The sequence below is a fragment of the Triturus cristatus genome, chromosome 2_1, assembly GCF_964204655.1.
Source record: "Triturus cristatus chromosome 2_1, aTriCri1.1, whole genome shotgun sequence".
Classification (NCBI taxonomy): domain Eukaryota; kingdom Metazoa; phylum Chordata; class Amphibia; order Caudata; family Salamandridae; genus Triturus; species Triturus cristatus.
In genome coordinates, this window is record NC_140581.1 from 1,081,024,540 (window position 1) to 1,081,032,273 (window position 7,734).

Sequence of the window (7,734 nt, forward strand, 5' to 3'; positions counted from 1 at the left end):
CGAGTCGCTCATTCTTCTCCGGGGGGGCATAGACGTTGATGAGCCTAACGGGCTCACCAGCCCATGAGCCGTCCACGACCAGCACTCTGCCGTTGACCTGCTCGGTGACCTTGTCCACGGTGAACTGCCTTCCCCTGATTAGAATGGCCACTCCAGACGATTTGCAATCGTTTCCTCCAGACCAGAAAGATGGCCCATGCGTCCACTGCCGTTCAAGCTGGCTGTACGACTGGGCGTACGGAATCCCACATTCCTGCAGAAAGCAGATATCTCGGTTCTGGGTGGCCAGGAAGCGCAACGTGCCGACCCGCCTGACCTGATCCTTCATGCTTCTGACGTTTAGGGTGAACAATGATATCGCCATTGTCTCCGCGCTATCGGTCAGTATCTGGTTTCAAACCTACTGGGGATGAAGGCCCTGGGGTGCTTCACTTGGGTCTTGGACCCCATGTTGGTTCTGCTCTCCCCTTTCCTCCGGGGCATGCTCAGTGCTCTCAATGGACACTTCTGTTCCTACTTCTGGGGTCCATTGTGCTGCTTCCAGTGGTGGTGTCACCATGGAGAGCTGATGGTGGAGTTGTTGGAGAACCGAGTGGATTTCCACTAACTCCTTGTCCTCATCCTTATCCTCCATTTCTGCGTTGTTCCCGGTACTCTCGGTGTCGCTTACGAGGATGACGGCGTCGGCGTTGTCTTCCTCTTCCTCGGTGGTGCCCGCTGTGTTCACCTTCTTGCTGACCAGGAAGTCTTCTCTGGCCGGCATCTTACTTTTGTGGGCGTTGGCTCGCTGGGGGGCTTTCTCTGGTGTTGTCCCCTCCTCCAATGTCTCCGGCTTGGGTCCGGGTTGTGGTGTTCCGTGCGAGGCCGCCCTATGGATTCTGGCGCTGGTGCGTCTCTGCTCCTTCGCCTCTTCCCTGTCTTTAGTGGCTTTTTGGTGCAGCGTCTGGGATCGGACCTGGCTATATGACTCCTGGAGCCTGTAGTCCTCGTCTCCGCTGCTGTCATCGGGTTTCCCCTTTGTTTTCTTCTTTATCTTTTTCCTCTCTTGCTTCCCTTTTGCCTTTGCAGAGTCATCTACCTCCGTCTCCACTTCCTTGACCTCTGGTTCCGGCGCTGGGGTTGTTTCTGCTGGGGCTTCCTCTGGTGGGGCTCCTTGTGGTGCTCCGTCCTCGGGGCCTCCCATGGGTTGGTGTGTCTCCTGGGGCGGTGTCGTCTCAGTTGGTGGTGCTGGGTCCTCTGCTGCGACTGGTCCCGCCTTGGGGTCTTCTGGGTTCTTCGGGCCTGTTCCTGTGGGTATCGGGTTCACAGGAGTCTGGCCTTCCTTGTCTCCCTTCCTGGGTGCTGCTGGTGGTTTTGCAGCCTCGTTTCTGGCTTCTGCCAGGAGGGTGTTTAGTCGTGCGTTGGCTGCCGGGGAGACTTTTGGTCTGGTGTGTCTCCAGGTTGGGTTCCATGCGGCGGCCGTTGCGTAACTCTTTGGCAGGTCAGACTTGGGGCATCGGTAGTAGGAGTGGCCCTCCCCTTTGCAGAGGTTGCAGATCCTGATCCCTCTGCATGTGCCTGCGTCGTGTCCAGACTGCTTACAGATCCTGCAAAACATCTTTGGGCAGTCTTTGCCGGCGTGTCCTACTCCTTCGCACTTCCTGCAGGTGAAAGGTTGTCCCGGGTAGCGGATCTTCCCTTCGTCTGCGCCTAGGTAGAAGGTTGCCAGTGGGTGCTTTAATCCGTCCCTCCCTTTAGGGTCTTTGTGGAGGTCGATGGTTGCTCGCCAGGTCGTGTTCCAAACTCCGTCGGCGTCTCTGACCTTTGTGGGCCTCGTCAGGATGGTGCCGTACCTCCTGAGAAGTGACGCGATGTCCTTGTCTGGGATGTGTGGGTTGGTCATCTCGACCGTCACCCTCTTCTCCGAGGTCTCTGGTGCCACCCCTGTCATCAGGGTGAACCTGCTGTAGGGTGCCTCTTTCTCTTTGGACTGGAAGAAGTCCCAGTATTTCCTGAAGAGGGCCTGGGTGACAAAGCTCAGGAGAAAGATCATGCCTGAGGCCGAAGCCTGGCAGCTCAGTAAGACTGCCACTGGGACCCCTGCTGGTTGGAGAACTTTACTGAAGAACGAGGGTCTGTCCAGTCTGGCCCCTGCCTTATCGTTCATCTCCCACCGCATGACCTGGGCGTGCCGGTGGGTGACGTTGTACCCATTGAAGGGTTCGGGGGCTGTCCCTTGCCTGGTCCCTGCCTCCCCCTTCCCTCCTGTCCCTGGTTTAGCAGCTTTGGGGTGTTCAGGGGCACCTGTGTTTGGCCCTGGGGCCCTGGGTCCGGGGTTTTTTGGCCCTGAGGCCTGAGGCCCTGAGGCCTTTGGGGCACCAGCCTTCACAGCGCTGGTGCCTGCTTCTGCAGGTGCATCCTTACTTACCCCTGTGCTGCTCTCCCCAGGGGGCGGGGGGTTGGTGTTCTGGGCGTTCGGTGAGGGGATGCCTTCTGGGATGTTCACTGGGGTTCCAGTGCCCATTTCCTCCATTTTGGGGGATTTTTGGGCTTACCGGTAATTTTCTGGGGTTGACACCAGGTTTACCGCTTTGCCTTGGATCCTCCGCCTGGATACCTGGGGTGTCTCCCAGCAGACCACAATGGTCTGCAGTGCAAAGAAACACTGTCCAGTCACTCCCTAGAGCTAAGACAGGATTATAGGTGTTGCCACCTAAACATAAATCCCCTTGCCAAAGATCTGGGTACTGTACAGGCCTGTGAAGGGTGTTAGAAGGTTTTTAGGCCTCCAGCATTAGTCCACCCAAACGTCAGGAAAGAGAGAGTGAGAGAGCGTAATGTTACCTAAGCTCTAACGCTGACCACAGGTCCTTGGGGGTACTATTTTGTGTTCCTAATGAACAAACAGGCACCAGCACTCTGATGTCCTTCCTCCGGCTTAATTAAAAGCACGGCGGGCCGTCGCGAAAATTTGCATACATTTGCATAAAGCAAATTTATTCACTTCCAAGGCGAAGTCATAGCACTGTCAAAATCAAATTTTACTTGCGCAAAAATTGCACGTTCAAACTGATACGAACAGATACTACACTTGATCTTAGCCAAAAATCATATGAACAAAAAATTTTAACATTTAAAATTGTATATATTGAAAGAACTTTCATGCAATGCATTATGGGTAGGGTGGATTTACCATATCTTTAAAGTTTATGATGCTCACTAGGGACATCTAGGAGCAGCTTGCGGTACTGCACCTACACATCTTTGTTACACCTTCTATGAATTTCCATTCATGAGCTCCACATAGAGCCCAACCTAATCTGGAATTAATATCATAATTCTTTTGCCACATTTTAAAACTACTAATTGTATATAATGTATGTACTGTAGTACTTTCTTCCATGCAATGCATTATGGGTAGCGTGAATTTACCATATCTTCAAAGTTTATCATGCTCACTAGGGACATCTAGGGGCAGCTTGCAGTACTGCACCTACACATCAATGTTATATCTTCTGCAAATTTTCCTTCATCAGCTCCATAGAGTACAACCTAATCCAGAAATCATATGAAAAAAAATTGTTACATTTAAAAGATCCTAATTGTATATATTGAAAGTACTTCGGTACTGCCTTCCATGCAATGCATTATGAGTAGAGTGGATTTACCATAATATTCAAGTGTATGATGTTAACTAGGGCTATCCAGGAGCAATATGAGGTACTGGACTTACACATCTTTTTTAAATATTTTATAAATTTCTCTTCATCAGCTCAACATAGAAAACAATCTAATCCGGAATTAATATAATAATTCATTTGTCACATTTCAAATCTACTAGTTGTATTTATTGAAAGTGCTGTGGTACTGTCTATCATGCAATGCATTATATATAGGGAGAATTTACCATATCTTCAAAACTTATGATGGTCACTTGGGACCTCTAGGCGCAGCTTGCAGTACTGTCATACACATATATTTTCGAGCTTCTATACATTTCCCTTCATCAGATCCACATAGAGTGCAACCTAATCCAGAATTGATATAATAATTATTTTGTCATATTTCAAAGCTACTAATTGTATATATTGAATGTGCTGTGGTACTATCTTCCATTCAATGCATTATGGGTAGTGTGAATTTACCATAGCTTCAAAGTTTATGATGCTCACTAGGGACATCTAGGGGCAGCTAGTGGTACTGCATGTACACATATTTCTTAGAGCTTTTGTAACTTTCCCTTCATCAGCTCCACATAGAGCACAACCTAATCTGGAATTAATAACATAATTCTTTTGTCAAATTTCAAAGCTACTGATTGTATATACTGAATGTACTGTGTTACTGTCTTCCATGCACTGCATTATAGGTAGGGTAGATTTATCCTTATCTTCAAAATTTATGATGCTCACTTGGGACAGCTAGGCGCAGCTTGCAGTACTGCACCTACACATCTATTTTAGATCTTCTATAAATTTCCCTTCATCAGCTCCACATAGAGTGAAACCTAATTCAGAATTAATATAATAATTCTTTTGTCACATTTAAAATCTATTAATTGTACATATTGAATGTACTGTGGTACTGTCTTCCATACAATGCATTATGGGTAGGGTGAATCTACCATATCTAAAAAAAGTTTATGATGCTTAATCCGGGCATCAAGACGCAGCTTTTGGTACTGCACCTACACATCTCAAATTTATATTAGACCTTTTATAAATTTCCCTTCATCAGCTCCATATAGAGTACAACTTAATCAGAATTATTATAATAATTGTTTTCTCACATTTCATAGCTATTAATTGTATATATGTACTTAGCTATTTGAATTTACTTGTACTGTCTGGCATGCAATGTATTAGGGGAGTACCGTATGTGACCAAACGTTTGATGCTCACTAGGGACATCTAGGGGCAGCTTGCGGTACTGCACCTACGCATCTTTGCTATACATTCTATAAATTACCCTTCATCAGCTCCACAGAGTACAACCTAACCCGGAATTCATATTGAAAAAAAATTGTCACATTTAAAAGCTCCTAATTTTATATATTGAACGTACTTTGGTACTGCCTTCCATGCAATGTGTTATGGGTAGGGTCGATTTACCATATCTTTAAAGTTGATGATGCTCACTAGGGACATCTAGGAGCAGTTTGAGGTACTGCACCTACACATCTTTGTTACACCTTTTATACATTTCCCTTCATCAGCTCCACATAGAGAACAACCTAATCCGGAATTAATATAATTATTCTTTTCTCACATTTCAAAGCTACTAATTGTATATAATAAATGTACTGTAGTACTGTCTTCCATGCAATGCATTATGGGTAGAGTTGATTAACCATATCTTCAAAGTTTATGATGCTCTCTAGGGACATCTAGGGGCAGCTTGTGGTACTGCACTTACACATCAATGTTATTCCTTCTATACATTTCTCTTCATCAGCTCCACATAGAGAACAACCTAATCCGGAATTAATATAATAATTCTTTTTTCACATTTCAAAGCTACTAATTGTATATATTGAATGTGCTGTGGTAATGTCTTCCATGCAATGCATTATGGATAGCGTAGATTTACCATCTCTTCAAAGTTTATGATGCTCACTAGGGACATCTAGGAGCAGCTTGCTGTACTGCACCTACACATCTGCACAACCTAATCAGGAATTACTATCATAACTATTTTGTCACATTTCCAAGCTCCTAATTGTGTATACTGAATGTACTGTAGTACCGTGTTACATGCAATACATTATGGATAGAGTAGATTTACCATACCTTCAAAGTTTATGATGCTCACTAGGGATCTCTAAGCGCAGCTTGCAGTACTACACCTACACATCTATTTTAGATCTTCTATACATTTCCCTTCATCAGCTCCACATAGAGCACTATCTAATCCGCAATTAATATATTAATTCTTGTGTCACATTTCAAAGATACTAATTTTATGTACTGAATGTACTGTGGTACTGTCTTCCATGCAATGCATTATGGGTAGGGTGGATTTACCATCTCTTCAAAGTTTGTGATGCTCACTAGGGACATCTACGGGCAGCTTGCAGTACTGCACCTATGCATCTATGTTATACCTTCTATAAATTTCCCTTCATCAACTCAACAAAGTACAACCTAACCCGGAATTCATATTGAAAAAAAATTGTCACATTTAAAAGCTCCTAATTGTATATATTGAAAGTACTTTGGTACTGCCTTTCATGCAATGTATTATGGGTAGGGTGGATATACCATATCTTCAAAACTTATGATGGTTACTTGGGACCTCTAGGCGCAGCTTGCAGTACTGTCATACACATATATTTTCGACCTTCTATACATTTCCCTTCATCAGATCCACATAGAGTGCAACCGAATCCAGAATTGATATAATAATTATTTTGTCATATTTCAAAGCTACTAATTGTATATATTGAATGTGCTGTGGTACTATCTTCCACGCAATGCATTATGGGTATTGTGAATTTACCATATCTTCAAAGTTTATGATGCTCACTAGGGACTTCTAGGGGCAGCTAGTGGTACTGCATCTACACATATTTCTTAGAGCTTTTGTAAATTTCCCTTCATCAGCTCCACATAGAGCACAACCTAATCTGGAATTAATAACATAATTCTTTTGTCAAATTTCAAAGCTACTGATTGTATATACTGAATGTACTGTGGTACTGTCTTCCATGCAATGCATTATAGGTAGGGTAGATTTATCCTTATCTTCAAAATTTAAGATGCTCACTTGGGACCGCTAGGCGCAGCTTGCAGTACTGCACCTACACATCTATTTTAGATCTTCTATAAATTTCCCTTCATCAGCTCCACATAGAGTGAAACCTAATCCAGAATTAATATAATAATTATTTTGTCACATTTAAAATCTATTAATTGTACATATTGAATGTACTGTGGTACAGTCTTCCATACAATGCATTATGGGTAGGGTGGATCTACCATATCTTCAAAGTTTATGATGCTCAATCCGGGCATCAAGACGCAGCTTTTGGTACTGCACCTACACATCTTAAATTTATATTAGACCTTTTATAAATTTCCCTTCATCAGCTCCACATAGAGTACAACTTAATCAGAATTATTATAATTGTTTTCTCACATTTTATAGCTATTAATTGTATATATGTACTTAGCTATTTGAATTTACTTGTACTGTCTTGCATGCAATGTATTAGGGGAGTACCGTATGTGACCAAAAGTTTGATGCTCACTAGGGACATCTAGGGGCAGCTTGCGGTACTGCACCGACACATCTTTGTTATACATTCTATAAATTACCCTTCATCAGCTCCACAGAGTACAACCTAACCCGGAATTCATACTGAAAAAAAATTGTCACATTTAAAAGCTCCTAATTGTATATATTGAAAGTACTTTGTTACTGCCTTCCATGCAATGTTTTATGGGTAGGGTGGATTTACCATATCTTTAAAGTTGATGATGCTCACTAGGGACATCTAGGAGCAGTTTGAGGTACTGCACCTACACATCTTTGTTACACCTTTTATACATTTTCCTTCATCAGCGCCACATAGAGAACAACCTAATCCGGAATTAATATAATAATTCTTTTCTCACATTTCAAAGCTACTAATTGTATATATTGAATGTGCTGTGGTAATGTCTTCCATGCAATGCATTATGGTTAAGGTGGATTTACCACACCTTGAAAGTTTATGATGCTCACTAGGGACATCTAGGAGCAGCTTGCGGTACT